This window comes from Falco naumanni, chromosome 15, assembly GCF_017639655.2.
Source record: "Falco naumanni isolate bFalNau1 chromosome 15, bFalNau1.pat, whole genome shotgun sequence".
Taxonomy (NCBI): domain Eukaryota; kingdom Metazoa; phylum Chordata; class Aves; order Falconiformes; family Falconidae; genus Falco; species Falco naumanni.
Window position 1 is genome coordinate 19135219 of NC_054068.1, and position 18451 is coordinate 19153669.

General features: G+C 45.2%; 1 long non-coding RNA gene across 1 annotated transcript in view; it reads right to left on the minus strand.

Annotated features, from left to right (window-relative positions):
* Window positions 1–6898: 6898 nt before the first annotated feature.
* The window catches only part of LOC121098122, a 426198-nt gene continuing 414645 nt past the window's right edge, over window positions 6899–18451 (minus strand). The window contains exon 6 of the long non-coding RNA XR_005831177.1: window positions 6899–6988. This is a non-coding gene — a long non-coding RNA (uncharacterized LOC121098122). The remainder of the gene's footprint in view (window positions 6989–18451) is intronic.

Here is an 18451-nt window from a genome sequence, read left to right on the forward strand (position 1 = left end):
GCAGATGTAAAAGCTGCGGGTTTTTTCTTTAAGTGTCTTATTTGGCTAATTATACAATCACAGGAAGGCTTCAAAGCATCTCAAAGAGTGGGAAAGCAACACTTCACGGGTAAAAAAGCCTTTCATTTCTTTTTCCCCTAATAACTACTGATGATGGACCATTACCCTACCGTGTTGCCCTGCCTTGTTGTGTCTTAATGCATATATTTCATAAGAATACTTATGAGTATAGCACAGTAGATATCTAATAAGGCAAGATCATTAATTCTAAAAGCCCTGCTTTATCTCCTATTACTGCAATATTTTTGCCTGCTGCCTTGGCAGGGCGTGAGGGCTGTAAACCAGCAGGGCTGGGCAGTGGGACTCCTTTACTCCACTTGGAGCTGCTTTAGCTGCATGTAGTTACAGTACTCTGGCTCTGGTTCTGGCACACTGTAAAGGCTGTTTTGGATAGGGCGCTCGTAAGTCATTCCAAAACGTCAGAAAGGAAAGTGAAAGAAGGTTGGCTGCAATAGCTGAAGAAGGAGAGGAAAGGGATGAAGGTAACATGCTGGTATCATCCATAACCCTAGCACAATGCAATACCCAGACTGGTAAATGGAACTGGGGTACATTTCCTAACTGGTGCGGTGGAACCCAGGTGGCCAGCGAGCCTGGAGACACACAGAACTCAACAGGAATCAGCCAACACATAGCAACTATGGCCATGTTATATAATATATATACATATATAAACCCTGGCCCAGGCTTGTAGTTTGGTGCCCATGAGCAACCCCACTGAACTCAAAGGTAACACCATGTGCACAAGCTCAGGACAGCAGCTTTCAAACACACAAGGACACAGGATGACTACATCCATCTGTCCTTTCCAAACAGCAGGGCAAGGAGCAGCTTTGCTGCTGTTGCTACTGGAAAGGACCACAGCACGCCACCAGCGAGCAACATGTAGTTGCAGTATATGGTCACCCAGACAAGGTATTTAAATAAAAGATGCTCACACAATCTCATTTTGCTCCTGAAGTGTCATCAAGTTGGGAGAACTTTTTAACGAGACGACACAATTCCAAGAGTACACCACAGAAGCACCAAGGTGCAAAATAAAGCACATTCTTACTACTGGCAGACCATCATATTTTCCTCTGTTCATCAGGATAAAGCTCAGCAAACACAAAATTAAGCTAGAAACCTAGCAAAAAGGGGCTACGAATAGTGCTGCATTTCACTATCTACCAATGAAGAACACAAGCATACACTTTTGAAAGAACGCATCCATAGTATGTTAAATATAGTAAGTATTAATTAAATCATTATTAGCAATCAAAATCTAATTTCCTTCTGTTACTTTCTGATATCTTAACTAAAGGCGTATTTGCAATACTATTATAACAAGTAACAGTTCGAGCAATAGAGCTGCTTGCAATAATTCAGAAACATGTACACTTTCATATGAATATATCATGCCTAACTAATGAGATTGCTCATTTCATAACTTCAGTTCCATTTTTATTATTTCATAAAACTGGAAGTCCTTATCCATTTTATGAAAAACACCAAACCTTTGTGAAATTCATTAAATAAGCATAAAAAATTCATTAAACAAGTGAATTGCATTCATGGCTGCTTTGATGCAAATGCCCTTTAAGCAATGTAAAACTCCATATTGATTTAACCTTTCATGTTCTGGTATTTCCATGTGGAGATATATATATATATATAAAAAATCTTTATTCAAGGAATGAAATTAAGTGCTGATCCCTTGATCTCCAGCCAGGGTGAGGTAGATTGGTCAATTTAAATAGTCAGTGCTGATCAGCAAACAGCTGAGTTTGTATTAAAACAGAGATCTAGCATTTCTGTACATCTTTTCTGGCAAATTAATACACATATAACATCTTTGGCCAAATCAATACGATGCCTGAAGTTTCCTCTGTAGCAGAAAGTCAACCAAGTATTGCTAAGTCCTGTGGGACTAGTTATAACAAGGCCATGCTACTCAAGCAAAAGGCAGAAGAGCTTCTCCTGAGTAGCTGGTGAGGTTTAGCTGCCCATGCCATCGCCCTCGTTCCCACTGGAAGCTGCTGCAGACAGCACAGCCAACAAGGCAGAGTGAGTCTGAACCTACCACCATGTACCACCTGCACCAGGTTGCCGCCCAACCGAAGGGTAACTCCATTTCTGGGGTTACTCCACATCCCTTCTGTGGTTGCAGCGTTCACCCGTCTCCCTTCCTACTTTTGAACAACACTGAAGCCACAATCTTCTCCCAGTGCTTGTGGCAGCGTGAAGAGTTAAAGACCACTAATCCTTAGTCCAGTAGTCATCCTCTTCTTTGTGTTTCCAATGCATTGTACTACAGAGGAGACAATGTGAAAAAGATGCACCCGCAACAAATCATGTGCCCACTATCAAAGATGTGCATTTGATTAAACCTGGAATTACCATGGAATAAAATACTTGTGCCCCTCCAATCATCCAAACACACCAGCGGATATGAAGCAATTGTCTCCTTGAAGGCTTGTAATAGCCTAACTGCAGCAAGCTAAGGAAAAGGCTATTCTACAGTCCCCGTGCCCACAGCTGGGGCTCATGCTGGACGTCAGTAACGCAAGGCACCGACCACTCGTCCCACCACAAACGCCATCCTTGTCGGCACTGGTTCGGAGAGCACTATGCCAACCTGCCAGAGCCCTCCTGCAGCCCCGGGAGGTCAACGACTGCAAGGGGATGTCAAGACCCTCGTCGCTGAACCTGGCCCGAGGCATGAAAGGGCGAGACGAGCAGCCCCCCTCACTGCTGTACTGCTCATTCCTGCTGTGCTTCATACCCAGCAGTTTTAACTAAGAAAACTTAACCAATGTATACATGAAGGAGTGACATACTGGCCCTATAGCTTCCCAAGGTCCACAAATTTATTGATGCCATCCCTGAACTACCTCCTCTACAGCCCTTCCATGCCTCATGTCCCTCCACCCCCCCCCCCCCCAGGTGCTTCTCCTGCCCACTTCCTTCTCCCTCAGCTCATCTGGCTCCAGCAGACTGAGCCAGAAACAACTCCATTTACAATTCTAACCATTTAAATTATAAAGAGTAATTTTTATGCACCAAAACAAGTCTTTAATCCTCATATTTCCCTCCAATACACCCAGATACCCTTGTTTTTAGTAAGTCCAGCCAAACAAAACAAATCAAGTTTCTAAGCCAAGCTTTCCAGGAGTTAAAAATAAGCCCAAAAGTACTGAAATAAATTTTAAAAAGAAAAATCACAGCCAACATATTTAAAGTATCATCATTTTTAAGACTCCCCCATTTTTTACCCAATATCCCAGAAGATACTGCTTCAAGAGGAAGGTTATTATTACTTACTTTTTTTTTCCCCCAAAAAAAGAAAGAAGGAATCACATTGAAAACAAGCTTTATAATAAAGGAATTTCAGCCTTAATTACAGAACTGCATAAACCATCATAGCAGGAGGCTGCTCCCAGTTCTGCCACCACAACAGAGAACAAAGACAGCTGAAAACATCATCACTTCCCACCTTGGTGCCTTCTGACCCCCCCCCACTCACCACTGCTCAGCTAGCTGAAACCCACACCCCCAGGAAAGGCATCTGCAATTGAACAAGCCCCAAATAGTACTTGAAGCCGTTTAACTTAATCATTATTAGTTTTTCCTTTAGGCCTCCCTTGACACCATTGGCCAACATTAAGGTCCTTGGGTACCCTGCAGATTCTTAAGCATCGACACTCTTGGGAGGACACATTTCCACCTACGGCAAGATTTAAAACTGGCTTTGTAATAATTAAGAAAAAAAGAAAAAAAAGTGGGGGGTGATGATAAAAACCTTGGGAGCTTTTTTCACAATTACTAATTTAACAGACAAACTATGTTTTATTGATAGTTGCAATAGTAAATTTGCCTTCTCTACATGCTGCTGCTTCTGCCTAAAATGAGATGTGCAAGAAGAGATAATCTTGTGCCTAAGGCTTTTTTTAGGGTAATACACAACACAATCTTGCAACAACTCAACCAAGAGATATCCAATAGAGCACCCCTCTGCAAGGGCTGTTCCTTGCCTTTCCGGATCAGGAAAGGAGCTTAGCATTCCTGCATGTGTGCTGCTGTCAGCCTTCCTGCTCAGGCAGGTGCAAACTCACACAAGTGTCAGTCCTGCAGGTTTATTCAGAAATTAGATTTGCATTGAAGAAAATCCGTGGTGCAAAGGCACTGTGGCTTTTAAAACTCGAGTGCCTACATGCTATTGGAAATGGAGGAACAGACTCCAGAGAGCCTGCAGCACAAATGCAACTCATTCACCTGGAACAATAAAAATATTACTTCTGAGTATTTTGGGGAAAAAATACTACCCTTAAATTTTGCAGGTGAATGAGCAGATCTGAAGTGCTTTGAGGTCAATGGGATGATTCCAGCTCAAAGTCTGACCTGGGATCTTTCCAAGGCTCCCAGCTTGTGCCACTGCCACGGTGAAACATCAGGAACGTTGCCACAGGTGCCCGTAAGTCTCCCTCATCATACACACAACTGCACCCACTTTTGTCTTCCCTCTTCCCCACGTGCACAGTCCCAGCTCAGCTGTCAGTGGAGAAGTTAATGCGGCTGCAAATAACCGGGGTGCTGCTGATCCGCAAGCACTGCTCTCTGCAGCCTTTTCCTTGCATTTAAATCAGTTTACTTGAGGAAAAAAAAAACCCGTTTGTTTTAGCTAGGCTAACTAGTCGGTGATGTGTTTGGCTGGAAACCTGTTATGTTTTGCTACTTTATCATGTCGCTATTTCCATGTTCAAAGGCTAGTTAAATTATTTACGCTACACTTCATATATTGTGTACAACACTTGCCTTGACATGAACAGCAGCAACTGTGAAGCCAGTTTCCTTGAGCCAGAGCTTCAGAATAACAGTGCCGTGCTTTGCAGGGAGTGACCCATTCCAAGCACCAGCTCTCATCTCTTCCCCCCAATAAAATGAAGAACCATGCAGACATGAATTGGCTTCAACATGTCAAATAGCAATGTTAATTCTGGAGGATATTGCAAAATACAAAGTATAAAAGAAATAAGCTGAGCATTAATTCAGTGCAACAGCCTAGCTACATCCAACATTCACTGCGAGCGATAAATTGCTTTCAACCAATAACACCCAACGCTATTTTAAAATGTATATTATAGAACATGTTACTTCAAGAAGCTCTGAATATTTTATTATACCATCCCAATCATTTAGACTGTGTGATATAAGTGTCATTGTAGTTGCACTCCCTTTTAAGGCACAGTTTGATTTCCTCCCCATCTTTTTATTTATTTAATCACAACTCAGTTCAATTACCATTTCTTTGTTCATCAGCAACCAAATTGGTTAGAAGAGTCAAGAAGCCCCGAAAACTCTGGAAGTACTTCTGTAGCCAGGAAAACAAACCTCCTCAGATATCTTAGAAGCCTGAAATCATATTTTAGTGTCCGTCACTCACCAAGGGAGCACACAGCCCTCTAAGCTCACTGTTCTGCAATATCACGCAGCAGCATTTAAAGAAAATACACCATTTCTTCAAGTGCGAGAGGGCAGTGCTGCAGGAGGATGGCTTTCCTACAGCTCTGCTACTGCAAAAGCCAACACCCTGGGTTTCTAAGATCCATGATGGGCAACCTAGTGCCAAGCAAGCCTTCATTGCTGCTTTTCCCTTGCCAAACAGCATCATCCACCCCTACAAACTGGAGGATGTTTTTTCAGTGCCACCTCATCCTCCACTGCATTCCAGCTGGCTCTGGCATTCCCTCACTAAAGTGAGGGTCACGTACAAGCAATAAACTCGTCTCGAACTCCAAGACAATTCCCAGCGATGGTTATGTACGGTGGATCTGGTGGTGTTTCCCTGGGATGCCAGGGGAGAACAGCACGGTGCTGTACAGACAGGCACCGCAACACAGCTGTTGCCTAAGCAGTACCCAGCTTCATTTCCCTTCCCTTTAGTTTAGTATACTGCAAATAATAACTTGTACATAAAGCAAAATGGGGGTCAAAGGCTGGAGAAGGGGATTATAAACAAAATCTTTTGGTATAAAAATATTACTATACTTCCCATATTGATCAGTAAGCCCAGGAACTGCTATGCGCCTTACTGTACATTATTATCAAAATTCAGTTAAGAGGCATTTTACTGAATCAGGTCAGGGCCTGAGTGTTCTCACCAGTTCAAGCCTTGATATTGCATAGGTCTGGTGAATTGAGTCATAGATATCAAGAAACATTACAAGTCAAATCAATATTTTATAGCCTTCGCACAGATCGTAGTCTGAAACGATCAGCACAGTGTTCTGAACAGAAGGATTTGCAGGAGCTAAAATAATTTACTCTAAGAAGGCACTGACCCATGCAGTCCTTAATGATCATTTAGCTTTGGCAATATTTTTTACTGCTATTGAGCTGCTTGGAGTTGTGGATTTATTTTTTTTTCCAGCAAAACCTCTACATCAGATTAAGGACATCAGCAGTAACCACAAGGCTCACTTTTCTTCCATGTAAATTTATTCCAATTATATAGACTGCTAAATTAAGAAATGAGGTATTTAAAACAAAGGGGTTATAAAAGAGCCACAAATACACATACAAACATCACAGAAATTCCTAATTCCATTTCTTGCCTTGTTTGCTCATTGAAGTGCCATATGTTGCTGCAAGCGTTAGGAAAATATCATAAGATCATAATTATAAGGTTTGTTGAATTATAGAGTAAAGAAGCCACTTATTTACATTTAAATATGAACAGTGGTAATTGAAGTGTCACATGCTTTTCTGTTCTTGACTCCAGAAAAATATTTATCTACCCACAGCTTGATGTGCTTTCAACAATGGCCTGGATTCACGAAAGGGACTACTACTCACATGGCTCTTTGTTTTTATTTCTTTCTGCCTTCTGATTTACAAACTCAAACAGGGGCTCCTGAAGTGCTCAGGCACTGACGTGGAGATGAAGACGCTGCAATACAAACAGGATTGTTACTAAGTTGGTGTTCAATAATTCTTCGACCTGTCAATACAGGAAGCCCTGCAATAGCTTTAGGAAATCAATTTTAAATTGACCTCATTGAACCGATGCAAAACCCAACTGCAGATGCATTTAAACCGATTAGTGCTTGTTCAAGTCCAATTGCAAGCAAACCCGAGTCGGGCTGATGATGAGTACACACAGAGGGCTTACAGGAGTTTAAGACAAAAAAATGCATTTGTTAAACCAGGGGTTCTCTTTAAGGGGAAAAGAGATGTCCAGACAGCCGCAGTGCAGGCACTGCAGTCCTGGATGGAGTCTGCTGGGCCAAACTCACTTAAGAATGAGACTTAAAGCTCAGCCCTCCTTGCAACACTACCAATGTCAGCAAAAAGCCTCCGAGAGGTTTGATTCCACTAAGCAAGCTGAAAAGAAGAGCAAAAGCCCAAGCCGGAGGAAAGCAGCTCTCTGTCAGCAGCACGTCGCTCAGACCCACGTAGGCAGCCACGAGCAGCTGGCCCTGGGAAGGCAGTAGCCAGCCTCTCCGCACACTTGCTTCTTAAAGATTTACCATTGCCCATTCTGCAAAAATATCTCTAGAAAAAAATCCCTAAACCAGCAAAACTTGAGCCCGAACGTTCTCCAAGGAAGTTGAATATTTCATTGCAGGGAGCTGTAAACCCTGCTCCCCGAGACACAGCCACGGGCACTGGATTTGAGTATCATGAAGGGCAGGGGGTAGCCTGCAGGACCAAGAGGGGCATCAAATAAAAAGAGCTCCCAAATTTAATTTCCTTGTTTTTTTAAAAAAAAAAAATAATCAGAATTTTAATCTGTTTTGCATAACCTCAACATACACAAGATTTTCCAAGTGATTTTTGCAATCAAGTATTTTTCTTTTTTGTTAGATATAATTCTTATCATGCAAGGACTGATGTTTAGGGCTGCCTTTTGCTGGTCTTTCTCCAAAAGCCCCATTCCACTGCGCTGTGGGAAAACCTGGGGATTTTACCAGCTCTGTTTAATAGCCTCACACTCCACCACTGAGTTAATGGTAAAGCTTTCAATTAACAGAAACAGTTTTAGGCTAATGCCAAACCAATGAATCTCAGTCACCTGCACTGCCTTTCCCAAAACACTCCTGGTTTTCTAGTTTAATCATTAAATGTACCAAGGGCTTTTCTGAAGCCTCTGACAAACAAACTAGGCTGACTGGAGTTTGGTGAGAACAGGTAACGTTTGCAGGGAAACGCTCGGGAGAAGAGAAAGTAAGATGTTTCGGGGCAGTCACAGCTTGTATTGAACACTAACAGAACTCTTCAGAGTCATCACATCAGGCACCAGCTGAGACGGGTGGCCCAGTTTGCGGGACAGCACACACCACAGGGGCAGGAACGGCCAAACCCGAGAGCGAGAACAGCATCTCCAAAGCAACGGGGCAGCAAACAGCATAATGAAACGTGACGACTTCATTCGTAAAATATAAGATAAAGCTATCAGGACAAAAGTGGTAATAGTAAGGGCAACATTTGCATAATTACAGTGACTTTAAGGCTCTGCTTTTAAATTGACCTAACAATGTCTCATTGATAGAAAGCGGAGTTGGCTCCGCCGTAACGAGGCGGCACGCTGCCCTGGGCTGCAGCTGCTCACTGCGTGGCCTTCAGCTTCGACACAGCGAACAGGTTTCCACTACCGGGGCTGCAGGAGCACACTAGTGCAATACTGTGCATAAATGGCCAAGTCTGGCTTATGATGGATCTTGGGGTTTATATTTTCTGCATTTTTCTGATGTCGAAGATCTGCCAGATAACCCTCACTGTTACCCATCATTCTCTAAGCTCTAATAGTACAGCTTTGCTTCATCACTACACTGCACAGATTAGGCTGGAAGTAGTAAGGAGCAAATTAACAGTACAAAAGGAATACAAGAGAAAATTAAACTGATGCAGTCTTAAAAAAAAAAAAAAAAAAACCACAAACAAAAACCACACACACAACACCATCCTTTGGCACAGTTAAGGACATTCTTCCCACGCCAGTCTGAATGATTCCCTGGAGGGTTCACTCACTAGATCTACAAGCAATATGTTATTTACCAGCTTTGGATACTGCACCTGCAGATGTATCTATTAATACTAAAGAGACTGACTGCATACCATCTGTATGTGGCATTTAGTCATTCATAAGGGAATTAAGATTATTAAGTAAAATCCTATTCATATTATGGTACATGTTCAATTTAGCTTGCTACTGCCCAGGGCTTATTTGGCACACGTGACCAAACCGAAGACACAGAGGTGACAAAAGGTGGCCATTGCGGTCATGGTGCCACCCAGCCCTGAAACAGAGAGCCCCCGGACTGGTGACCCTCTTACAGGGAGACACGGACGCACACACAAGCTGTCTGTGAGGAGCAGCAGCCTGGGCAGAGCTGTGGGGCAAATTTAATGGGGCTGTTTCCCAGTTCTGCGCAGAGCTGCGATGCTGAGGGCCAACAGAGGCCGGCGCACAGCCCTGCCTGCTCAGTCCCTCCCCAGCACAGCACGCGAGGGAGGCAATCCGTTATTTCCACAATGAAACCCTGTAACAGTCAGGCTCCAAGCAGCGGAAGGAGGTTGAATAAATATTTAGACTCAACAGAAGAGTAAGGAGAAAACAATGCATGGGACAATACTTCCATTGAGTAATTTTACACCATAAAACTACAATGTGTGATGAGGAGCACAAGCAAGCCAGGAGAGGACCTCGAAGCAAGGCTGTTCCAGCACCGCCCACTGCACATTTGCTCAGGCTTTTCTAGCTCTGCATAATCAAAGAAGCACTGGGAGTTAATGAACGAGGAACAGACCAGCAGAGGAACAAGCTTTTGTCCATCATTTAGGGTTCAGTCTTGTGGGAGCCTGTGCTTTTATGTGCAACTGAAGCTTCAGAGAAGCAGCATCTTGCAGGGTCACCTCACCATCCCCAGCGAGGCACTCGGGCAGAACCACCACCTGCTGCATCAGGAGTTGGTACAACTAACTCATCTTACACATTCAATGTCAGCTAGTGAAATATATATACAAATGTCTCCTCTGCCACTACAGATCTCTGGTGCTAAACCCATCCACCCAAAAAACAGTACATATTTTACTAAGATGACAAGAAGAAAAAACAAAAAAAAACCACAAAATAACCACAGTAGCTATAGCACTTCCCTGGTAGATATTAAAACATCAGACAACATGATCTTTATATTAAACTCTTCCTTGAAAACAATAAAAGTTACAGAACCCCATTCCATCTTTGTTACATTTTAGAATTCTTTGCTTCATCGCCCATTTACAGATCATGAAGAATTCATAGATGAATAATAGACTGAGAATACTATCAGTGTGTGCATATATACATAAAAACATAAAACAAAAACCTAGCACAAGCTAGGAAATCTACTTCCTAGACACAGTAAACTAATGACTAAAGTAATAAAGTTAAAATAAAATGTTAAACAGATATTGTGAAGTGTCTTAAACCCTTCCCAGGGGCTCTGATGAGCAGTCATTGCTCTGTTCCACAATAAAGCGCAGCATTTCATTGCCCACAGAGCCTCCCCACGATATACAAACAGTTTTCTGGAGGTTTCCCCATTGTCTCCGGAGAATTCACATGTTACATTTAGCTCCCGCAGCTCCTCCAAGATGGCACGCTACTCCAGCCACACACCACTGAGTGCCTTGACCAAGGAGGGAGGTAACTCCTGCCTCTGCTACTGAGCTACTCTGCAGCCTCAGGAAACCACCTCCCCTCTTGGCAGCCCCTCTGCCCATCCACCTCCCCCGGTGCCCAGGAAGACCCTTACTGGGCGCTGCCTCTCCCAGACCACTCCCCAGACACAGCCAGGGGACACAAGCACAGCAGGGACACCACCATGTTTCTCACCCACCTTGGGCAGCCCCAGTCCTGCAGCCACATGGCTCATGCTCCTGTTTCCAGCCACGTTTCATCCTAAACAACAGCCCAGCTCCTTCCTCCTGCTCCAGGTGTAACAGATCCACTTAACCGAGGTGTTACAGAAACAGCTCTTCACCCATCCTCAAATGGAGCTGCAATTGCTCTTGTTGCTGGGCGATCTCCAACTAAACCAGCTGCTAGATCCACCTGGGGCTGCGATCACCCACAGCACAGCTGGAGCTGAACGTTGTTTACAAAACGTGATGAACCCTCCAAAGCATATGTCTGAGGTTTTTACCCAGCCCCACCTGGGAGACTAGTCACTGACCATCCTCCAAAAGCCGTCTCCTTTTGTCTTCTCTTTAACAGCATGTTTGAAGAGATGAGCTCCACCTGAGAGGTATGTACAATCCAGGAACCGAAATCCCATTTTCAAAAGTAAAGCAGGCCCCTGGCGTGCAAATTCAACGGACTTCCAGCAATCTCATGCCCTTAAATCATCTCTGGAATAAAGCCACCTCCACAACAAGCTTACTGAAAAATGTTATCCACAGGCTTGTTTTTTTTAAAAAAAAGTTCACTGCTGAATGTTACTTCCTAGTAGAAACAATGGCGCCTTCTCATTTTGAAAGTCCATCAGCGAAAACATATACTCTTTTATGACTTAAACTGTTTGGAATAACTTTTAAACAATTAGTCAACTCCTCTGAAATTTCTTTCATTGGGTTGAAGGCTTTTCCTGTACAAAATTATCTGGGTTTTTCATGGATTACGCATTTCTCAAAAACTTGCTGTTTGCAGATTACAGAGAGAAAGGAAAGTTAGGAAGGACACAATAGAAAAAAGATCAGTAAAGAAAAATATTTTAAATATTAATGACCAAGGGGGAAATGGAAACACATTAAAGGCAAATGTGAGAGCTTTTAAATATGTTATTAAAATTGATTTATAAATGAGACTCTTCTTTAACCAAGTGCTCTAGCCTTCACTACTTATTTCCTTCTGCTGTCTCTCCAAGCATCGGTGTCACCACCTAAAGCCTATGGCATTAAGGAAAGCTATCCAGAAAATAATTAGGCTGGCAATGACTACGGGCTGTTCAAACAGGAAAACTTCATTATATTAAGAACCTCAGAGAATGACATGAGAAGTCGGCTATTTTCAGCTGCTGCAAAACCCCAGGCACTTGCGGGCCATCTGTCCCCGGTGATGCTGGAGGTGCAGGGGCTGGGGGCTGGGGTGCAGCCAGGGTCTGCTGACGCCCCTGCGGCCCAGAGCCGTGCCAGGGCCCTCGTGGGAGCTGAGGGAGGCAGCGGGCAGGCAGAGTTGGGAGGAAGGAGGGAGCAGTCATGTCCACAAATGCAGACACTAACTATTTATGGAGGCAGAAAAAGGTATTTCCCATTCTTATCCTCCACCTCACCTTCCCTCTTCACAGAAACCACGCTCGCCGCCAGCATGGCTGCGCACCAGCCCCAGCCAGGCTCCAAGAGCTGATCCACGCACAGGAGAAACAAAAGCAGCATTTCCACAGAAAAGTGTCTGCAGGCTGATGATAAAGCCTGGACGTTAACCCATACGCAGCGTACGTGCCATGATCCCCTTCCTTCCTCCTGCACCCAATCTCAAGCTCAAATAAATTACCCCAGGAACCTGCATTTTTGGGGATGTACCTTCCAGAGTTTTTCAGCTTTGAAAACATTTCCAGTGATGCACCATGCAATCAGGACAGCAGACTTCAGATTACTGCTGCTGGCATGTCAAAGCACGAGCTGCTGCAGCTTCCCAAGCAGCGGGTGGCAGAGGGTGTATCACAGAACCAGCAGTGAGCAGGATGACTCCTGGGTCACGTTTTATTAAAGGACACAGTAGCAGATGTGTATTGCACTAACAGCCCAATTAACATATCCAAAATTGTGGAAATTAGCCTTGAAAGGAACAAATTTTGTGCATTATTTTGTGTAAAAGGACAAAAAGTGTTAGTATGTTTAACAGATTAGCCTCTATTTATTCAACTTCGGGTTAGATAGGCAAAATGTTTTATTTTAAAGCTGCTATTCATCATAAACCACAATAACATTATAGGTGAAAACATCAAACAGAAATATAAAACATCACCAAGAACTATAGATCTCGTATGTTGGATTTTGTGGCAAGAATGGTCCACAAAACTCATTCTGAATGTCCTCATAAGATCCTTTTTATAGGAGGTTATGAATCATCACATGATATCTTTAAATGGATGATCAATACTATATTTTCCCATAAAACGTTTGGTTTGAAATCCGATTTTAAGTGCATTAGAGTTTTTGTGCACTGAATGAGTGAGTGTCATAATAAATTGTCATCAAATATGAGAGAAATATAGCTTAGATTAATTGCCATATTTATTTATGAGTCTATAAAATACATTGTGAAAGTCCTGGCACATTTTTGGGATACCAGCTTGAACTTTCAAGAAAGTTAAAAGCATTAAACGAGACTGAAAGTAGATTTATTATTGGAATGTTTTTAATTGCAGTTTCAACCAGACACAGGTATTAGAATGGCTGTGCCCTTAATGGCCATGTCTCATGTGTTTTTTCTTTAAAAATGATATACTTTCCATATTTTTATTGATTTTATAAGATTTATTGTAGATTAGTGCTGCTTGTGTGTGAAATCACAAGTGGTCCCAGCTTCCCCAGAGTAGTGGGCTGCAGATGGCCCATCGCCACCGCAGCTCCTCCCCAGTGCCCCCCCAGCACTCCGTACTGCCTGAAATACCAGTGGAAGGAAAGACCAGAGAAAAATCTGAATGACCTGAAGGAGACCAGCAGAAGAGGCCTCAGCAAACTACCCAGCGGGTCCTGTTCTGCACTTGTTTCTACAAATGCAAAATGGAGTTAATTCAGGCAGGATTTGGAGGTGGAGTCAAGCTGAGCCCCTTCTTTACTCCGACATGAACTAATGAAGAGGCTCAAGGCCAACTGACTGACTTGGGTTAAGTGTCTTCTAGTTTTGGAGTAAGTTATAAAGTCTTTGAGTTTTTAAGATACAAAAAACACAACTGGGCTTTTGTAAATTACAAATTAAAGTAAATAAGGAAGCAGTTCTGACATCCACGTCTAATAGTGCAATTGGTGATAACTCTTGGAAAATAAGGTGCTTTTGCATGCAACCAGCATGCTATTTAAAAAACAGATCCTGGAAATTACAGCAAGCAGACTAGGTAATGGAACAAAACTGTCCTTCACTACCACAGAACAAAAATGACAAACTATACCTAAGGTGATATTAATTTTAAACCCCTCAGCTTTGCAGCCAAGTGCCTTCTTCACAGCAACTGCACATCAGCTGATACAAAGGCCATGAAAGCACTGATACCTGGTGAGCCCAATATCCTGCTCAAGCTGTGTCAGAACAGCAATCGCTTTGTCAACAACAAAAAAATATTCAAAATTATTTCTATTGATTTTATTGGAAACTGAATCCACAGAGGGGTTAGCCTGAATGAGAGCTGTGACACTGCCCTGACCCTCCTGCCATGAGTTAGCCCATAGCTCAGCAAAGCACAAACAAGTCCTCAGAGCTGAAGTTCCCACAACTTTTGTGTAGACCCATCTTCACCAGAAGAACTCACACTTTACAGGATAATCTATAAACAACCCTAAAACAGCTGGTACGGAAGCACTGGATCACCCTGATGCAAAGCACCCTTACAAAAGGAGTATTTCCTCATTAGCCGAGTACAGTTTCAGAAGCCAGGCTTCACGATGGCTCCAGATCCAAGGGAAAATCCCACCCTTGGCACGGCATGGGGAAGATTCACATACAGCTTCCCCCTGCTTGGCTGCCTCCAGGCACAGAATAGTCCAGATTACAGCCCTGCATCCAACCATCCCTCAACCCCAGGAACACCCAAGCCCAAAAGTCGATTTTACAGCCATATCCTAAAACTTCATCACAGCAAACAGGGTGATGATCTAAGAGTCAGCAAGTCCATACGTCATTCTAAATAATCAGTGATGATGGGAGCCAAGTGGAGCTGCCGGTCCTTGGAGAGGAGGCAGGAGGGTGAGATGGCAGGGTCAGGCCACCACAGAGGACCGCTGCTCGGAAAAAGCAGCTCACCATCACACAGAGATGCGTTGATGTGGTGCGCAGGGACATGGTTCAGTGGTGGACTTCGCAGTGTTAGGTGAACCGCTGGACTAGAGAATCTTAAAGGTCTTTTCCAATCTAAAGGACTATACAATGAGATGAAAGGCGCCCATACAGAAGTGCTACTTAGGGATCTCTCTGAATAGGATTATTACCCTTGTCTGTCTCTTACTTAATTTCCAGATGAGATTTTACATGGCGCTCATTTAGCCATCCACTTAAATGAGAGGGTCTGGAGAAGCAAAGTAAAGGCCCACCCATGTATTTCTTCCACTTTGCACATACCAAAACCAAAGCAAAATTGTGCAGCTTCTTGGATTAACTAGCCTACTTACATAACTCCCTGGAAATCCACTAACATCTTTTTAGATGTTCCCTTTCAGAAGACATGTGTCCAAGGCAATCAAAGTTATTCCTGATATATTTCAAAAGTAATCTAAAAAAACCCAAAAATTCAGGTTTAGCCCTCAGCTGACAAGGCACCACATGTTATCTCAGCAATTATACCTCATCCCCTAAATCAGAGTATGTCCCGTGCTTTCTCCCCCCTGTCCTGAAAACAGTTCTATTTTCTGCTTGTAAGTTAAGCAATTAAAATGCCTTATCTTCCACAAGATATTAATCTTAATATTGTCCTTATTTGTTTCATCTTTTTCTGCCTCTCATGCAGAAATCAGTCTTGACAATAGCCACTGAGATAAGAGCAGTAACCAGTGAGCTTCACAATAAACCATCATATACACTATTTTAGTTTGTCAAAACAATTAGTGTTCATTTTGGCTTTATTCAGTTAAATCTGCAGTGACTGATCAATATAAATTATGTATTAGGCTGCCCAGCTGTACTTGTTTATTCATGCATGGACTTGAAGAATTTTCATTTTCTCAGTACAAAAAAGCAACAGCCAAAAAATCCCCCTGTACTCTAAAATATAAAGACACTTTCTTCTCAGCCACATTTCTGCTACATGTTTTTGAAGCTGCTTTATTCTTACCCCGCTTGTTTCAATTAACCTATTATTTTATTTGCAGTTGTCGGCAGCTGAATTTGCATTGGTGGGAAGAACGTACTGTTACTTTCACCCCTTGCAATTACCTCCTGAGCAAAGCTGTATCAGAGCTAAACCAAATGATGTTGATTTTAAAAGCATTAAAAATTGCATCGTAGGCTTCATTTGAACTCCTGCCTTGCTTCAAGAGGAACTGCTCACAGAAATGTTTACAGTTAAGCCTCACAGTCCCCTCTTTCAAGAACAAAAGTTTGTGAATCAAGTGAGATCGTTTTCTGGTTTTGCTGGCGTTTATAGTCGCACAGCCCTCGCTAGGACAACTGGGTGAAGGCGACGTACACCGTGGGGATGGGACGATATGCTTGTGTGCAGGGAGAGAGATGGTACAGATTTAGATCAAGAAAAATCTGCAGTGACCACGTACAGCAGCAGTTATGCTTCTCCGAGACGCGGCATATGAGCAGAATGGAAATCTGGCTGTTGAAGCTGTTTCCCTGTGATGAAAAGAACGGCAAATTGCATGCACCTTCCTCAAAGCTGCCCTCCACCAGGCTGAGCTCAAGAACCTGTTAACAGAAGGTTTATGCCAATATTTACAAATTGCAGAAAGGTGTTTGGGCAGCTTTGACATGGTGAGTCCGGTCGCTCAGTGACACACTGACAGGGTGAATGCGGGCAGGGCTCGGCAGAACACAAAGAGCCGGAGTCTGTGTCCTCCTGAAGAGCTGGGGAGCGAGGTAGAACTTGGGTTTGTTAATGCCATTTCACATTCCAGGTTGTAAGGGTAATTAAAAAGGTTGCCTGGGCAGCTCTTGGGCATGTATAGATGAAAGTGTGCTACAGAAACACCTCCACAGGGCAGAGCACTGCAAGTGGCGAGAGAGCTGGGTTGCAAAAGGCCACCTACAACGCACCTGACAGGTAACACATTTGCTCTCACGTTGATTGCGCACAATAAAGATTGGCAGACACGATGTCTGCACTGATCTGCGTTACATCTCTTATAAAAGTGCTTTTGCCCAGTGGATTCCACCCTGGTTTCAGCGGCCACTGGGCTCGTCACACGGGTGAGGAGGGCCGGGGCCCCGCGAGTGACCCTCCAGCACACAGCGCCAGCTCCCACGGGTTCTAAGCACCGGCAGGATGAGCACACAGCCACTCTTGCCGTTTCTTTCATCAAATAATGTAAGAAATGTTCTGGTGAAAAAATGACTAAATTTTGCTGAATTAAGTGCTTTAGAACAAGTGGGTTTATTACTTTATAATTAGCATAATTTCCCCCATAGGGATTCTTGCAATTAAATAATTAGCTGTAATGTTACCCAAAGGTGTCCTTTAATGAATTTTCTGAAGTTATTGCCCCCGTTAACGACGACCAAAACGGCAGGGTTCGCACCGCCCGAGCGCCCTGCCCTGCCCGCCGGGCAGCGGGCGATGGCAGCGGGCTGGTGCAGCGTCCCTCCGCCCCGGGCCCCTCCGCTCGCCCCGGCGGGGCGGGCACGGCGCCCCCGCTGCGCCCCCTCCTCGCCCCGGCCCCGCGGGCAGCGGCCGGGTGCTGTGCCGCCCCGACGGCGCGGGCAGCCCGCCCCGCTCCCGGCCCCCGGGCAGGAGCCGCCGCCGGGGAGCAGCCCCGAGCGGGAACCCGGCTGCCCCAGCCGCGGCCGCCAGCGGCTCTGCCCTCGGGCGGGGAGGGCCGGGGCCGCCCGGGCTCGGCGGCACCGGGGGCGGCACCGGGAGCCGGGCCGGGCCGGGCCGCCGCGCATCGCTCGCGGCTCGTCAGCGCCACCCGTCGGGGAGCGGGGCGGCGGGCAGCGGCGGAGCGGGGCCGCTCGGCTGGGGACGGGCACGGCGCGGGGGCTGCCCGCCGCTCCCAGCCGCCTCCGCGGGGCACGGGCACGGCCCCGGCCTGCCCGGGACAGGTGCCGCCGGGCCGCCCCGGGCCGAGTCAGCGGCTTTTTTGTTCTTTTTTAATATCCACCGGCAGGACATCGCGCCCGGCCGGGCCCGGCAGCGCCGCCGGGCGGGGGGGGAATCCCCCTCACCTCCCGGGGATCTCGCCTCGAAGGCAAGTTCGCAATATGTAAGTCGCTGGTTAAACACGGGCATCTCCATTTGTTAATTGATGCAATTACGCCGTAGCGGTAATGGGCAGACCGGGCTGCAGGGCCATCCATCACCTCCCCAGTGACCTGCCGCGGCCCCGCCCCCCCCCCCCCCCCCCCACACACACCCGCCGCTCCTGCTGGGACCGTTTGGGGTCCGAGGGAGGAGGAGGGGATGCCCCGCTCAGCGCCCCTCGGGGAACCCTGCCCTGGCCCAGCGTGCCCCAGCGCACGGCCGTGAGGGGCGAGCCCTGACCCCGCGGAGTG